Source organism: Tupaia chinensis, unplaced genomic scaffold (assembly GCF_000334495.1).
Source record: "Tupaia chinensis unplaced genomic scaffold, TupChi_1.0 Scaffold000578_2, whole genome shotgun sequence".
NCBI lineage: Eukaryota > Metazoa > Chordata > Mammalia > Scandentia > Tupaiidae > Tupaia > Tupaia belangeri.
Window position 1 is genome coordinate 6,319,980 of NW_006160094.1, and position 18,841 is coordinate 6,338,820.

The 18,841-nt window shown below is 42.2% G+C and overlaps 1 non-coding gene across 1 annotated transcript; it reads left to right on the forward strand.

The window, feature by feature from the left end:
• Window positions 1-8,920: 8,920 nt before the first annotated feature.
• Window positions 8,921-9,024, forward strand: LOC114009647 (U6 spliceosomal RNA). The gene has a single exon (XR_003551037.1). It is a non-coding gene; the product is annotated as a U6 spliceosomal RNA (small nuclear RNA).
• The last annotated feature ends 9,817 nt before the right edge of the window (window positions 9,025-18,841 follow it).

An 18,841-nucleotide genomic window follows, 5' to 3' on the forward strand; every position in this document is an offset into this window, starting at 1 on the left:
GGGTGACGTCGGGATTTTGGATGAACAACTGAATGAACACAGAGTTTTCCTATTGAGTGAGGAAGACTGGGGTGGGGGCAGGTTTTGTGGAGGGGAAACTGAGAGCTTAGTTTTGAACACATCAAGTTGGAATGCCTCTGTGACACCCAAATGGAGATACGCAGACACATGATCCTACTGCTTGGGCTCGGAGGGTGGGGAACTGCAGTTGCACTGGAGGCCCCCGAGGCCTTGCCATTATTACCACCTTAGTGGGTTGTCTTCCAGCTGATTCCAGGCAAGCCTATTCCAGAAGGTTTGGTTATCTGAAGTTAATTCACATGCATTCAGTAGCATTTAAGAAACTACTGATGTTAGAGATCTCTTGTACATCATGATGACTATAGCTGAGAACAATGTATTGTATTCTTGAAAATTTCTAAAAATGCATGTTTCAGGTGTTCTCATCATGAAAAAGTATGTGAAGTCGCATACATGTGAACTAGTATAATCTAGCTATTGCACAATATATATGTATAAATACATCATGTTGTACATGATAAATGTATATGATTTTTATTTGTCGATTAAAAAATAAATAGGAAGACCAGAAAAGTGGTTTCCATTTGTTTAGAAAATCTAGAGGCTTTAGAAAGTTATTTTATCATGTCATTAAACACAACTATTCTATATGGTCTGTGAGGTATGATGATTCCCAGGACCCTCAAAAACACTTTTTAAGGGCATTTTCAACTAATGCTGGGTCAACGGGGAGGATGACATCAAAAGTCAAGGAATGCCTGTAGACTATTCTTTCAATCATGGAAGTGTGACCACATTCAGTTCTCCCTCTCTCCACCTTTCCAGGCATACCCAACTTTTAATTAAGTCTAAATTCCACCTCTTGCTCTAAGCCCTTGACAGACACTTCTACATCAACCAGTATGGAAGCCTATATTTATGCCTTCTGACTTTCTCACAGCCTCCACTTGCATCACGGGGCTGCTCTTTATCGTGCTCGTGCTCTGCAGAGACCTCAGTGTTTTCAGCTTCCGTTTCCCCATTTGTAAGGAGGCGGAGAACTCGACATGGACTCTGTAAGGTGGCCCTGTCACATTCAGCCCACAGATTTTGTTTATGTTTAAAAGTAAAAGCTATATGTTATCAGGGACCAGCATGTGGCATAGCGATTAAGGTGCTGAACTCCCACATGGCTGACTGCGGTTCAAGTCCCAGACCCAATGGCTTGAAACTCATACCAGATGCATGTGTATGTGTGTCCAAAATCCCACGAGGAGAATGGAGGGAAAGATATCGTGGCATAGCCATCCCCCTGGGGGGGGTAATTTCTCACTTCTCTCTCTCTGTGTCTCTGGTGAGTGTACATGTCCTATAACAAAAAAAAAAAAAAGACTCTCTAAAAAAGAAAAAAACTAAAAACTATGTTATTTCCAATTGCTCAATTGCTCAATAGTAGATATAATGTTAGGAATATGTGCATAAAATTATTCTGGCTCCTTTTTATTTTTATGACTCTTATCTTATTTGGCCATCTTTAATATAATATATCATGTATCGGCTAAATAGACACAAACTTCATAAACATTTGTTAGGCAAATTTAAAATAAATGAATATGAGACTATTTTGAAGCAATAAAATCTATCTTTTGAAATAACACCTTATTTGGAAAATTTTGGAAGATTTAGCCAAGTTTGTAAATATCTGTGCTATGTCTAAGAAAAAAGACTACAAGAAGTAAAAGTATTCTAAGAAATAAATCTATTTAGGCCATTCACAGGAATAATAGCTGAACTCACATTTTTTATTAACTAGTAAGAATGTGTAACATTAAAAGAAACTATAGGTAGTAAAAAAATCCCTATCTTGTCAAATGAAAATGTAAGAAACTAAAAATGATTTTCACTGAATGACTTGGAATAAATTTCACTGGTAAAATGAGTTTTCCTTCCTAAAATAGAAAAAGGCGATCCTAATAACTTTTCTTTTATAGCATATCGAGATATTTACACTGGACTTCCAAGAACGTCAGATGACAGTGACCTGCACCCAGCTGCATTCCCAGAGAGCGACACTTACCTTGACCGCCATTCATCATCTAAGTCAAACAGTTTACAGAGTGAGAGCATAAATTCTAGCCCCTCGCCAGGGATGCTATCAATGAGTTTGGAAGTTTACATTCTGCTGGTGTGAGGTCACTGTTTTCTGTCACTGGTGATCAATGACAGCCAGTCCTGAGCCCTGGGCTGTCATACTGAGTTTACCCCGTCTCCCAGTGTTAGCGTTTTTCCCTTCAGATCTTCCAAAATGATTTTCTATTGAGATTCACCAAGTCACATTTTGATGATTTAAAATAGCAAATAATTTTAAAGAGCAGTAGCAATCTAAATTGCCATCCTCATGCTTGGTATTGTAGACACAGTGATTGATGAAACAGAGGAGAAAGGATTATGTCTAAAAATAAACAAAGACTTAAAACCTTTTAGCAAGAACATTCATATCACCTAGTTTAATCTCTTATGACAATATTTTTAGGATCCTGGCAACTTGACATTCTCTTCCAGTGAATTAGAAAGGTATTGTTCCTTTCCCTGTATTAGGACATGAAGAACTGGAGGAACCATGGTTAATATTTTACTGGGTTGTAGAAAAGTAGTAGGTTTTTCTCAGGCCCAGTGGGTACTGACATTTTACCCCACTTATCTCTGATTTATTCAAGTTCTTGACAATGCCAAAAGAAGGATGCATTTTGCCCGAAGGATCTATAGTTAAGGCAATTTGACATATGTTTCTCTTCTCTCTGAAGGGGGTGGTTCCAGCTGTATAATTGCCATTTCATGGTGCAGCGGTCATTGAGATTATTTCTCAAATAGTGGAGTTCTCTGCCACCACAGACGGAATTCTGAAATCTACAGAACAAGTAGAATGACATTTTATATTAGATTCAAAATTGTATGGAAAAACAAATACTTCAATCTAAAATTATAATCAGAAATTATTCAAAGAATAAGTTGGGGGAAATGCCCAGTGATACGTGATAGGGTAAATACAATGGCTAACAAGCTTATTAGATATTTCTTTCTGTCAGCACATTGCTCATATTGATAGGTTTTTCTTTTAAACCACTCACTATAAGCACAAAACTCCCGGGGAATTTTCTTGTCATTTTATAAAAGATAAAGTGCAAAGAAAATTAATAATGAAACGAGGTACATTCATTTATGAGTTCATGGTTGACATGATTACACTGGCTATCTCTCATTTAAAGGAAAACACCCTCCCTCTTGAGGAGCATCCCGGGGGCTGAGTTCCTGCATGAGGTCATGAGCAGTGGTGTACTTAGTCTTCCAGTGGGCCTCCCAGACTGGCTACAGAATTGCCTTGCAGGCCGTTGCGAGGTCGTGTGTGGTGCATTTGGCTGTGCACAAGCCCAGGCTCACAACACATATTCCTCAGGCTCACAGCACCTCTGGTAAATGTGTGCTGTAGGTTGCAAAGGAACAGGACAGAGCTTTTGAAGGGACCGGGGTAAACCCATTGCTGAAGCTGGGAAAACTCAGAAACCATGTTTTATTTACAAAGGAGTCAACACCATCATCTCTCCGTAAAAGGACCAACCAGTCTACAGTAATCTTAGCTCTGAAATTTTCCCCAGGGGCTATTTAGGAAGCTCCTAACATGATGCTTTTAGCCCTAGACAAAGAAGGAATAGAAAATGCTGAGTTTAAACAAAATGGATTATGGTTTTGCATCAGCTTTTTAATCTGATGTATAATGAAGAGAATTGCAAATATAATGCACCTTCATGCTATTCATGATCCTCAGAACCCTCAGGAAATTTGTGGATGAGTTATTTTGAATTGTGATACTAAGACGAAGTGACTGTACTTTAAAATAACTATATTCAAGTAAAATTACATTTCTGTGTATCTACCTTCTGATATTATTGACTGATTTTAGTAATGCACCTTGATCAAATCACAACAATAGTTATTTTTGTTATTATTTTAAAATCCACATGATTATCATATAATGATAACTTTAAAAATAATCACATTGTGTAAAATATTGAGGGCTCCATGGTACTGTGCTAATGTGCTTCTCAAGAGTAGCCTGTCTCACAAGGTGACTACGGTTCAAATACCCAGTCCAGTCACCCTGAAACGTGCCAGCCACAGGCATGAGTGCCCAAGATCTGTCAGGCCAGAGAACTGAAGGAAGGGGATTGCAGGGTGCCCAGCCCTGGGAAGGGTGCTTCTCTCTTTCTCTTGTATGCTTTATCATAAATTTAAATATATATATATTAAAAAAATATTCAGACAACCCCATAGTGCAGGGATATTTTATGTATGTATGTTGTTCTATGTATAGGGAGTTGGATCCCATATGGTCAACTACAGTTCGAATCCCAGCCCTGGCAGCTTGGAAAACACTCAGGCACATACATGTGCATGCCCCAAACCCTGACGTAATGGATAAATGGAGGAAAAAGGATTGCATTGTAACCATAACCCTCTGGGAGGAGGGTGCTTTCTCTCTTCTACTCTCTCTCTCTTTGGAGAGCACACGCACACCTCCTGATAACTTATGAAAAAAAGATTTTTTAAAAATTCATAAGTGCTGAGGCCAGCTGGTGGCATGGAGGTTAAGTCCCTGGACCTGGCAGCTTGATCCTCTATGGAGGAGATGGGATTAGGGTGTGACCATGCCCCCAGGGGGAAGGTGGTTTCTCACTTTCCCTCTCTGTCTCTCTCTCTGGTGACCACACCCAAACAAAATGGGTGGCAAAAACCTAAAAAGAAAAAAATTATAAATGCTACTTAAAATTTAGATTTGACTGTTAAAAAAATAACATTATTCCTAAAAGAATGAAAGGTTTGGCAGTGTGAGAATGTTCTCTTAAGAAATCTCTTAAGACAAGGATTTCTGGAACTATTTATGTAGTAACAGTGTTACTATGGTTACATACCCTCTTACTCCTTTGGTTAATACAAAAGGGGAAGCTCATGTGAACGTGGGAGTTCCACTCGGCTTCCTGAACACAGTTACATTCCCACATACCACCCATCCTTCTTCCCAGGGTGTCCCCAATATAGATGGAAAAACTAGAATTTTTCAAAGGGTGAAATACATGTCACTAATGAGCACACAGCAGTAGGAATGGGATACAGATTTTCACGGGAACCACGAAGACTTCACTTGGACTCAGTCCGTATCTCCTGGCCAGTGTGACCAGCCTTCTATCTACAACCTCTTGTTTCTCAGAGTAGCAAATGTTTCTGCAGTGCTGGCCTCTGTGGCAACTAAAGTCCAAAGTTTTTTATTTCTTGTACCCTCACGCATCAGCAAATAGTCACGTGTGTAGGCTGCAATGGCTCTGGTTTTGTGGCAGCAGGATTTGGAAAGGAATTTGGAGGAGATGATGATTTCCATGTAGAGCATTCAGTCATGAAGGCCTGGTCCAGGGAGAATCTCTGATGTGCAGGCCAAGCAGGGAGTCAGCTTGTGCCCTCCTACAGGAACACTTCCCCTGGGTCTTCCTTCTTCTTCCCCACTTCGTTTATTGCCGGGGACCAGCCTCGGCGGGGGTGGGTTTGCTCCATGGAGGCGACGCTGGAGGGAAAGAAAGACAAAGGCCTCGTGCTTTTTCATGCACGTCCTAAGCCGGACACTCCTCTAAGATCACTCTCTGAGGAGTGACAACTGCTAGGAATCACCGTGCCTTTTTATTGAAAATGGGATACATGCAAGTAAATGGGAGAGGGGCTACGTGTACTAATGATTAATTCATAATGTTTTAACAATAGAAATCATTTAGGGTTTGATTAAGGGCAAGTTTATTAATCATCGATACAGTTCAACAATTGTTTGATTGATGAAAGCAGGTTCTTGGTAACTTCAAGCAGTGCAGTTTTAGGGAACAGTTTTAGCAAGCAGAGTTAACTATCAACTGATGTTTAGCAGCAGCCGTCTTATGATTACTAAAAGAAAATTTTAAGCATAGATATTAGTTCTTATGGATTTTTATAAAGAATGATACTTATATAATTCTATAGGGATTTAAAACGTAAGGAATCCTAATATATTTACCTATCCTGAAGGGGGGGAGTTAGTGTTCACTTGGTGAGGGCGGGGATACAGCCTTTTCAACTGGTGGTGAAGTGACTAATAAGTTAATGAAAAACTTTAAAATGGGTTTATGGTGTTGTGGATACACTTGTGTAGCCTATGGCACCACTGTTATGTATTTTGTTAGAACATTAGTTACCATGGGACGAGAGCGTCCTGGGCCAGTTTCGGCCTAGTCCTATTGTACGTGAAAAGATTATTTATATTAAATGTGTCTTGAGGGGCCTTCCAAAGATCAGGAAGAACTTTAGCACACCCTTTACTGTGCCCAATGAAGCGTTGTAATTAACAGTAAGTGGTCAGGGTAAAGGGGAGCGGTCGGGGGGACTTTTTGGGAAATCTTACCACACACTCAAGATGTATGAGGGAGCTATGTAATTCTTTTATAGTAGTATATCGGGGAGTCAGAGGGGGGTCACTTCTCAGCAAGGCTATCATAGTCCCGGAGCGAATAGCAGGTGGCCTTGCCAACATGCTAAGTGACCCAAGCTTGTTCTATGGTCGGGGGGTGTACAGTCGCGGCCTTGCCAACTCACTGAACTGACCGGAAGCGATGCTCAAAGGTCAAGGGGCTCAGACGGGTCCTGGAGCCCCACCGGGTTGGACTCCTCCAGTTTATAACTAAGAAATAAAATGTAAGCAATGAATTTGGTTTACATTCTCCCACTGTCAACATCAATTCTTGAAACATTTTTATGGGACCTAAGTTAGGGAAGTGAAGCCCTTCCAACTGTCCCCTGTCCCTTTTCATGCCTTTTCAGCATCACACTGTCACATTCCTTTTTTTTCATAGAATTCAAAGGAAATCAGTCTTTTAGTTATTGTCCGTATCTTTATTTCAAAATATAATAGTGAAGTCCATCCAAATAATGTATTTCAATCTCCAACACATAACAATTCCTGGGGTCAGCAGATGGCGTGGTGGTTAAGGTGCTGGATTCCCATGTGGTCAACTGACATTCAAGTCCCAGACTTGGACTTGCTTTCTCACTTTCTCTCTCTCTCTCTGAATTCTGAGTGTGCCCTATAGCAAATTAAAAATAATAATCAATAAAATTAAATAAATAATTATTTAAATAAAAACCAATTCTCAATATTGTTTGAGTGGATGGTGAGGTGAGTAAGAAGGCTGCGAAGAAAGAACTTATAAGCCTGTCTAAGGTTATACCAAAACTATGCTTTTTAGTGCTGAAGATATAAAGATAACTATGTGTTCCCGTGTAGGTAGAACTAGTCAGACTAGTTGCACATAAAAATCATTTAACATTAAAATAGGTGGCAAAATCCAGGAAAAAAAGATAACTAATGCCACTATGAATCGGGTTACCCTTTAAACAAGAAACAAACAGTATTGACCTTTATTTTCACAACTATAAACATGTATATGTATTAGTCGGTATTTAATCTGATTTATTTCAATGTTTTAAATGAACGGTGTGGAGGGCACTGCATACGGGAGCCATCTTGAGCTATCCGCCATCTTGAGCTATCCACCATCTTGGAAAACATTAGGCTTCACTTCCTCACTGAGCAAATGTTTCTCAGAAATCATGTGACCAACCATTCTACCCAGAAGTGGCTGGGTTTCTAGGCAATAGGAGAGATCCACCCACATCAATGATTGGTTCGTGCTGTTCTATCTCATTTGCATTTCGGGCAACCAATTGGTGCCCACCAGCTGTATATAACTCGCCATTTTTCCTCAATAAACGGAAAAAGACGGAGGAAGAAGAAGACTTGATCAGCATCTCGTATTGTATGTGCGTGTGTTTGTCCCATCTCTCACTCCCTCCCTCAGGGAACCTGTTCGACTGTCCCGCGGGCCAGGACAAACCAGTACTTTTTATAATTTATACTTATTAAAGACCAACTTGGAATTTTCAATCCCTTCCTTACTAAAGTAATTTTTAAATCTCTAATGTGGATAAATCATAGTTATTTAATTGTGAGAAATATTTTTCTATATTTTCTGATATTTGCTATATTAGAATTAAAAAACTTATGCCCTTTATAATGATTTACATTTACTAAATGTCTTAAATCTTTTTCCATGTAGTTTATTTGCAGAATCATGCACACCGAATGAAGGGAGAAGAGCAGGAGGTGAGGTGAACAACGTTAGCTCAGGAATGTGAGACAGCTCCATAGGTAAAATAATAACTATTTGCCTGTGGATAGCTGGCCTTAAATTCTATATTAGTCATCAGAGACAGCCAGTGAGATGACCTCTTCTGGAGACTATTTTAACACATCACACACCCTCCGCTGCACCACAACTGCTGGTGTCTGTTCCCAAGCTCGTTAGAAAGGCATTGCTGAGTGTCAGGATTGAAGTTCATTTTAAAAGGCTCCTGATTAGAACCCCGATGAAGACACTCAGGAATGGGAAGAACAATGTTTCATAAGGATTATTAGAATGTGAAAACTGGACGGAATCACAGAAGCTTCTGCAGGTGCCCCTGTTTGTTGATGAGAGAGCCAGGACTAAAGCTGTCATGTCTATCTTGATCCTGCTTAGAAGACTCACTGGGAACTAGGCTTACGTTGCTTCCTTAAGTATTCTATACATGCCGGGCAACATTCTTGGCACTAGCAACTCATGGGTTAAAGCACATACTCTCTCATTTAAAACCTAGGAAGTAAGAAAACACACACACAAATAAAAAAAATAAAAATAAACGCCAGGAGGGAATGAACTGACAAAGAAGAGAATGAGGAGCTCCTTAGTGGAAGGCAAGCCCCGGTGGATGTGGGATGCGGCAATGTGGAAAGAATGTCAGGACAGCAGGCAGAGTGCTTGCTTCGGCAGCACATGTGCTAAAATTGGAACCATACAGAGATTGGTAGGGCCCCTGTGCAAGGATGACACGCAAAATCGTCAAGTGTTCCATATTTTTACATGTAATTCACTGTAAAGATATATGTGACTAAAGGTAATATAAAAATTAAAATAAATTAAATTAAAAAAAGAATAGCACTTGGAGGGAATGTGAACAGTAGCCAGGTTGAGCAATGCATAGGGAATGCCTAAAGAACAAAAACAGGAAAGAAACCAGTAAAAATAAAGGTGTATATTGGGAGGAAGTAGCAGGTACAAACATTTAAGTTCATAGAGGACAAAACACTAAATACCTATTTAAAAATGAAACATATGAAAACCAGCAAATGGTGGAATGGTTATGTTGCTGGACTCCCAGGTAGTTGACAGCAGTTCAAGTCCCAGACCTGGTGGCTTAAAACTCATGCTGGGTGCATATTTATGTGTGCCCAAGACCCTGAGAGGAGAATGGGTGGAGAATGGATTGCAGCGTGGGCATCACTCTGGAGGGTGATTTCTCACTTTCTGTCTCTCTGTCTCTCTTTGTCTGTCCAACAAGCGCACATACTCTATAGCAAAAATCTGTCTTTAAAAAAGAAAGAAAGATATGGCCAGCAGGTGATATGGTGGTTAAGGCACTGCACTCCCACATGGCCGACTGCATAGTTCAAGTCCCAGACCTGGTGGCACGCATGTCCAAAATCCCTAGAGGAGAATGGAGGAGATGGGGTTGGGGCCATCCCCCTGGTGGGGGAGAATGGCGATGTCTCACTCTCTTTCTTTCTCTGACTCTTCAGCAAGCACACACACTATACAACAACAACAACAACAACAAACTAAGAAAGAAAAGGAAAGAGAATGAGAGAGAAAAAAATTAAGAAGTAAGTTTGACCTCTCTCTCTGTAATTAAGGATATGTGAATGAGAACAATGAAATATCACGTTGCTTCTACTACTATAGATGGGGTGGGCGAGGTCTGACGACAGGTTGGGGGGACACAGAAACTGCAAACAGAAACCCTCCCGACCAAGCTGGTGAGAGTGCAAGTTGCCATTTGGAAACTAGTCTGATAATGTATATTGAAGTCCATGTGCGTGCTTTGAAAAACCATACTGCATGCCATAAAGATCTAAGAGGACTGACTGTAAGTAAAATATAAAATAAAAAAGAACAACCTTTTTCCAGTGTTTTACTTTGTCCCCTCCCCCAGCTTTATTGAGAAATGATTGACAGATAAAAATTAAATAAATTAAAAAGCAGAAAGTGAACAACTGCTACCTGATTTTGGACTCAAATTCCAGCAAAGCGTACATTTTTCACCTGTCATCAATTTTCTGGATCAATTTCCTTGCTATGTATATAGTTGCCTTATATTTGACCATAGCTATGTCCCTTTGGCTGTCTATTTCTGCATTTTATTCATCATAGCCATTTTTATCTTTAGCTGGAAGCATTAAAGTATATTTTAAACATATACCTTCACTCAAAACTTGGGGAAGCATCTCAATGGATTAAAAATGAAATACGGCACTAAATGGGGGTTGAAGGTGAGGACTAACTGTACTGTGGATCTAGAAACAGCAAGACCCATCCTGCAGTTTGCCTTCCACGTGGTGCACGATTTGAGCATGCCCCTGGTACCTGCAGAGTCGGCGCCTGGTAACTTGTGACACCAGGCTCCAGGGGAAGGACATCCTACATAAACACAGGGGAAAAGTATTTCTCAGCTGGGGCCAGCGGAGACCGTCTCTGCTGCGTCAGAGTGGATGAGAAACACATGCGTGTGCACACACACAGCCCGAGTCTAGTATAACAGGGCAAGACTATGCACAGAGAGAGAGAAAGAAATGGCAGGCACCCCTGAGGAACAGTCAGCTCTCTGCTGAGCTAAAATGTAGAGCGTATAGTGGAAATAAACAGCTAAGCGTAAATCAAAATGGGCACCATGTGTAATAGTATTTCCTGTAACTGAGCATCTTAGTCAGCCCTGACCGCCGTACGAGAATGCACATCTGCTGCGTGCGACGTTTTGGTCAGCGGTGGACTGCAGGTACGACACTGATCCCTGTTGTTGTACTAGGCTACACCGCGCAGCCTGGGTGCACAGCAGGCCGTACGCCTAGGTGTGCGTAGGTGCAGTCTACGGTGGCCACACAACCACGACATCGCCCATTGGTGCCTTTTTCAGAATGGACCAGTCATGCATGACATGTGACAGTACCACTGACTGCGAGTGGGTTGTGGACTCACCTGGTAGAGGGAGAGAGAGACAGGCTCCCTGCAGTCTCTTCCGCCCAGACCCGGGCCCCACCCTGTCACCTCATCTTTTTCCTGTTGCCTCCCGAAGGCCCCATTGCCACACCCCATCACATTGGGGGTTAGGACTTTGCACTAAATTTTAGGGGGACACAAATGTGCCGTGCATGATACTGAGTTTGAGTTAATTTTCCAATTCTACCAGACAGTGAGAAGTTCATCACCTCTGCGAGCTCACGGTACATCTTCCTTATTTTCTGTGCCAGCTCTAGACCCTGAGGGCCACGTAGGACCAGGAGAGTAGAGTGGTGGCGTAAGGACAGTAGCACCTTTCGTCAAGCCGATGGTATCCATCAGACGTTTTTTCTGATCATGCCCCCACTGCCAGGCCCTGCTGCTACTTCTTCGTTCTCTTCATAAGATCTCTTTAGTCTCATGGTTTCTTTTTTTTTGGGGGGGGGGAGAGGTTTATTTATTTATTTTTTTTGCTATAGGGCATGTGCGCTCGCCAGCCAGGCAGAGAGAGACAGAGAGACAGAAAGCGAGAAATCATGCCCCGGGGGGATGGCCACACTGCAATCCCTTCTCCTTCATTCTCCTCTTGGGATCTTGGGCATGCACGCACATGTACCTGGTGTGAGTTTCAAGCCACCGGGTCCGGGACTTGAACCGCGGTCGACTACATGGGGGTCCAGCGACATAGCTATTATGCTAACTGCTGGTCCCTTTAGTCTCATGGTTTCTCGCCCTCACTCCTTCTCTATTCCTTGTGTGTGTGTGTGTGTGTGTGTGTGCCTTTGTGGAGCTCCTTTACCCCCACTCTGCTCAGTAACTTCTACAGCTCACTTTACTATGCTTCTCTGTCTTTTTTTTTTTTTGGAGAGATTTTCACTATAGGGCGCATGCACTCACCAGACAGACAGAGAGAGACAGAGAGACAGAAAGCGAGAAATCACCCCCCAGGGGGGATGGTCACACCGCAATCCCTTTTCCTCCATTCTCTTCTCAGGATCTTGGGCACAAACGCACACGCGCCCGGCATGACTTTTAAGCCACCGGGTCCGGGACACAAACCGCAGTCGACTACGTGGGAGTCCAGCGACACAACCATTACGCTAACTGCTGGTTCTCTCTGTCTTTTTTTAAGAGATGTTTGCTATAGGGCACATACACTTGCCAGAAAGAAGAGAAAGTCAGAGAGAGAAAGCAAGAAATCACCCCACAGGGGATGGCCACACTGTCATCCCTTCTCCTCCATTCTCCTCCTGGGATCTTTGGCACACACGCACACACACACGCACACCTGCCATGAGTTTCAAGCTGCCAGGTCCAAGACTCAAACCTCAGTTGCCACATAGGAGTCCAGAGCCTTAACCACTATTCCTCCTGCTGGCCCCATATGCCTCTACATCTCTCCATCCAATGCTGGGTATGGGGAACTGTGACATTATCCCAGGTCTAGCCACCTGGACAATCTCTGCAACCACCTCTGTCCTACCATGTTACAGGTTTGGGTGAATTCTATGAAGCGTGCCTCCACCCAGAACACATCTCAATAATCGAGACATCTCCACTCTTCTATTTTCTAGAACCAATTTTATAATTTATAGAGCTCCAGTGTAAAATAAAAATGTATAGCCCTTTGCTTAAAAAAACTTGGAATTTTAAGGTGCCAACAGAAAATTATGAAAACAAGTATGGATCCTTTCTGACAGTAAGACTCTGTACTACCATATGCTTTATGCCCAAGAAGGTGATCCTAACATTGCTGTTTCTCCACAGACCCTCCTCTCCCCTGACCCCTCCCTGTATCCCCCACACACACACACGCACACACACATGCATGCACACACACATGCACACACACACACGCACACACCGTTACGGGATGGGAGGCATCAGCAGGGAGTGAGGAAAATGACCATATTCTCCCAAAGTTTTTGCTTTTAGGCGTGTGCCACAGCTACTGCACCTTAAGGGTTGGATCGGTCATTTTTTGGTCTCTTCTGTTATTCCTTCTCTTGAAGCCTTAGAAGCAAAGTCATGGGGACAAGCAACGATCAGGTTGAATGCTTGAACTAATAACTCAAAATATTCTCTTGCTACATTTTCAAATGCTCTGTAGGGAGGTAGCATGGGATAGAGTGAAAGGGAAGGAACACCCATACAGAAAGGCATAGACCGTCCCATCAGAGAACTGAGGCCGCAGTGAAAACCACCAGCCTGTAATGTGGAGACAGGAACCCCAGACTCTGCTAAGCTCTGCTTACTTGGAGCAGAAGCCTTAAACTGGCAGGGATATTTTATGCTATTTTTAAGAATTGGTGGAGGCTGGTGACTAGTACAACAGTGGAAAATTTATAGTTTAATTGGGCTCCCTACTTTGTACAGACTTGACTTCTAAGCATCCCGTCATGGAGGAGTGAGAAAGTAGTCTTCATGAAATGTAGCAAAGGCTTCTATATAACAGAGGCTTATTTTCCTCTAAAAGAAAGAACTTTGTCAAGCTTCATTTTAGCTGAAAAAAAAAGGAATTTAGTTTTCCTGTCTTACCTATGAGAACAACAACAACAACAATATGAGGCTTGTGCTTCTTAAAAATGCAGCAGATAGGCATTTTCTTCTTCCTCCTGCTAAAAACCCTGGAAATTATATATAAAACAAAGGAGACTCTCTCACCGGTGGGGAGAAGACAGGTCAGCTGGCGAACTGGGACACACAGCATGGTGATGAGCTCTTGGAGCTCCCCCTGCTTTATACAGCCAATACTAGTCACTGGAGAAGCCAGCAGCATAAAATGCCAAAGGCAGAGACAGCAAATGCACCATGGAAGTCTGCTGTCCTAGCCAGAGGAGCACAGGAAGGTCAGGGTTGCAAGACAGAACACTTTTATACAGTACCCCTCTACTCTAGACAACACAGCAGGACAAATAAACGAACACGTGGTCTCAGCCCCACATGGATATGATGAGCGCACTGCTGGGATGGCAGAGAAGACCTGTCAGGGGCCCCTGATGTCTTCGCTCAACTGCTGGAAACAAGCCCTCCACCCCAAGTGCTGGTGGAGGCCACATGGGAGCCTGGACACCTACCCCAACCCTGCAGTGACAGGACAACTCTCAGTCTCTGTGCTACAGTTTGGATGTGTCTCCCAAAATTCACGTGTTAAAATTTGGTGAGCCATTGTAACAATGATGAGATGGTGAAGACTTAATCCAATTATGGTGTTGAAAGTTGGAGCCTTTGGGAAGCAAGACCCTCACAATTGACTCAAATGGGTTAATAAGGAGAGGGAATGAGAAAGACACAGACAGCTCTGCTCTGCTCAAGCTCCTGCCCTCTACCACATGTCCCTCCAGCGAGAAGACCCTCACCAAGTACTGCCCCTAGGCCTTGGGTCTCCAAGACGTAAACTGAATTAACCTCTATTTTTTTTTTTGGAGAGGTTTTCACTATAGGGCGCGTGCGCTCGCCAGACAGACAGAGAGAGAGAGACATAGAGACAGAAAGCGAGAAATCACCCCCCCAGGGGGGATGGTCACGCCGCAGTCCCTTCTCCTCCATTCTCCTCTCGGGATCTTGGGCACGCATGCACATGTGCCTGGCGTGTTTCAAGCCATGGGGTTCGGGACGCGAACCGAGGTTGACGATGTGGGAGTCCAGCAACATAGCCATTATACTAACTGCTGGTTCCCATTAACCTCTATTTTTATAAATTGCCTAGACTCAGGTAATTCTGCTATTGTAACAGAACAGACGGGATGTCCCCGAAGACTGGGGTCAGAAGAGCTCCCAGAGAGCCAGATGCTCCCACCGCCCGAGGTAATAAGGCTACCCCGACATGCACCAGTGGCCCCCGGAGACTCACCCTCACCCTGGCCCCACTGGTGTCAGGATGACTAAGTGGAGACCGTGGACATCTACCTTAGATGGAAGTATTGAGGCAGTGCCTCTCTCCTGCCAGACTGGCATCACAACAAGCCAATCAAAACAAAAGATCCTGGCACAGAAATAAGTCACAGAGTCTCATCACATAATACACAATTTCCGGCTTCAATATTAAATCCCTTCTATGAAGAATGAGAAGGTGTTAGACTGAATGAAAGAAAGGCAGTCAGTACATGCCAAACTCTAGGTGAGACAACTGTCTGACAGATCGTAAAGCACTCATGATAAAAACATGCCAATGAGTAATTAGAACAGCATTTTAAAGAGATTAAAAAAGTAAAAAACTTGAGCATAAATAGAAGATATGCAGATGAACAAAACAGAAATTTTATAATTGGAATCTACAGTTATAATAAAAAGTTCAGTGAGAGCATTTCCATTCTCCTAAAGCAAGAAGGTGATTTCTCACTTTTCTTCTCTCTCTCTCTCTCTCTCTCTCTCTCTCTCTCTCTCTCCCTCTGCAATTGGAGCATGTTCCCTAGAGAAAAAAGACAATCAAAACCTATTTGGGTGATTTCTCACTTTTCCTCTCTCCCTGTTTCCCTGTCTCCAATGAGAGTATACACCCTGGAGTGAAAGACAAACAAACAAAACCTATTCATTTCAGTTTTTAGTGCCCAGTACAAAAATACCTGGATTTTACAAAAAAGTATAAAGCATGCCAAAAATCAAGAATAAAACACTTCAAAGAGACAAATCAGTCATTAGAACTAGGCTCATGCATGACACAGACAGTAACTATCAGACAGTGAATTTAAAATGTGATGATAAAACAAGCTTAAGGACTATAATAAAACCAAGTAAGCAGCATGAAAGAATGCATGTGAAATGAAAACACTGAACTGAAGACTCTAGGAATTAAAAGAATGTTTAAAATCAGGTACAAAAAATGAAAAATGCCTTTGATAAGCTCATCGTGGACTCCACACAGACAATGAAGGACCCAGTGTTACTTAAAAAAGATCAGCAGAAGTTCCTCAACTGAAATCCAAAGAGAAAAATAAATGAAAATAACAGAATTGAGCCCCATGTATTATGATAAACTTGGAAAAAATGTATGAGTAGTGGGAATTTTAAAACTAGAAGAAAGAGAGAAGAGTATACAACGGATGTTTGAAGTAATTACAATCGAGAACTTTTTTTTTTTTTGAGAGGATTTTGCTATAGGGCATGTGCAGTCACCAGACAGACAGAGAGAGACAGAGAGACAGAAAGCGAGAAATCACCCCCTAGGGAGGATGGCCACACCACAATCTCTTCTCCTCCATTCTCTTTTCGGGATCTTGGGCACACACGCACACACATCCAGCGTGAGTTTAAGCCACTGGATCCGGGACTGGAACTGTGGTCAACTACATGGGAGTCCAGAGACATAGCCATTATGCCAACTGCTGGTCCCACGAAATCGAACTTTCTAAACTTACTGATAGATATAAAATCACAGAGCTGGAAGCCCAGAGAACACCAAAGATAATTATTACTCCCACCACTACACAATATCCCTTCCTTGCCCTCTAGAAACACATCTAGACATATCATATTCCAACCTCAGAAAACCAAAGATAAAGTGAAAATCGAGAAAGAAGTCAGAGAAAATAAAATACCTAACTTGTACAGGAGCACACATAAAAATTACAGTGGGCTTCAATAAGAACCAAGCAAAGCGTGGGGTAAAATAGTTAAAATATTGAAAGGAAAAGACCACCAATCTAGAATGGGATATTTAGAGAAACTATCCTTAAAATGCAAAGAGTAAACAAAGACTTTCTTTAAAAGCAAACTAATAACAAGAGCAAAACAGAGTGAACTCGGCACCAGGAGGCTACCCAAAAAGAAGTGCTAAAATAAATTCTGCAGGGAGAAGAATAAGGAGTTGAGGACCTGGAATTCATAAAGGAAAACCATCAAGCAAGTAACAAATAAAAGGTAAATATGATCTTTAATGCTTTTCTCTATTCATTGATTTGAAAGACAATTATTTGCAAAGGTAGTAGGAACAATGTATTGGGTGACAATAGCATATGCAGTAGATAGGAGAAATCATGAACAGCAATGTCAGGCACAGAAGGGGAGAACTGGGTCTCTCTGGTCACAAGGTACCTGTACTACACAAGAAATGTTATAGCGGTATTTGAAGATGGACTTCAATTCATTCACAATGTATATCATAACCTTATGACAGTCAATACAAAGTTTTGTCTTGTTTTTTTTTTTAGAGATTTTTTGTGATAAGGCATGTGCCCTTGCCCGAGAGACAGAGAGACAGAAAGCAAGAAATCACCCTCCGCGGGTATGGCCATGCCACATCCCTTCTCCTCCATTCTCCTCTTTGGATCTTGGGCATGCACAAACAGCAATAATTATTTATTTATTTATTTATTTTTGAGAGGTTTTTGCTATAGGGCGCACGCCCTTGCCAGACAGACAGAGAGAGACAGAGAGACAGAAAGTGAGAAATCAACCCCCAGGGGGAATGGCCATGCTGCAACCCCTTCTCCTCCATTCTCCTCTTGGGATCTTGGGCATGCACGCACAAGCGCCCAGCATGAGTTTCAAGCCACCAGATCTGGGACTCGAACCACAGTCGACTACATGGGAGTCCAGCAACATAGCCATTACACTAACTGCTGGTCCCAAATTTCAAGAATTTTAAGCCACCAGGTCTGGGACTTGAATCATGGTCAACTACATGGGAGTCTAGCCACATAATCATTATGCCATCTGCTGGTCCCAATAAAAAGATTTTAAAAGTAAAATTGATAGAACCAGCAGGTGGTGTGGTGGTAAAGGAGCTGGACTCCCACATGGCCAACTGTGGTTCTAGTCCTTGACCCGGCAGCTTGCTCTCACTTTTTTCTTCTCTTCTTCTCTCTCTCTGTCTCCCTCTGGTGAGCATGGGAACCCTATAGTAAACTAAATAGTAATAATAATAACAAACAAAGTTAAACAATTCTTTTAAAAAATTTAAGTGGTGTGCTAAGGAGATGAATGCAATCCTATGATATGTTCTATTAATACCAGAGAAAGCAGAAACAGAGAAAAGGTGAAACAAAGACAAATGCAACAAATAGAAAACAATTATAAATACTGGTATTAGTCTAACTTCATAAATATCACTTTGAATTCAGACAGAGCAATCCGGGCAACTTTCAGGAACAGAAAGAGGCATCGTGTAATGATAAAGATATCAATTGCCCAGGGAGCTGCAAAAATCTTCATCTTTGGGACTAGCAGATGGCGTAGTGGTTATGTCACTGGACTCCCACGTGCCCAACTGCCGTTGGAGTCCCGGAGTCAATGGCTTGAAAAATCATGTCGGGTGCACGTGCATGCATACCCAAGATCCTGGGAGGAGAATGGAAGGGATTTCAGCATAGCCATCCCCCCAAGGGATGATTTCTCACCTCCCCTCTCACCGCATCTCTCTCTCCAGTGAGCATGCAATGCATACCGCAAGGCAAAAAAATCTTAAAAAAAAAAAAAAAAGGAAAAGAATCTTCATCTTCTTTGGAGCACCAAATGCATGAAGCATACATGACACAAAAACTGAAAGAGCTAAAAAAGTAGAAGAGACAGACAAATGCATTTGTACTTGAAGACCTCAGGATTCTCTGTCTGTTTTTGTTTTTCTTTTTGTTTTGTTTTGTTTTGAGAGGTCTTTGCTATAGGGCGCATAAACTTGCCAGAAAGAC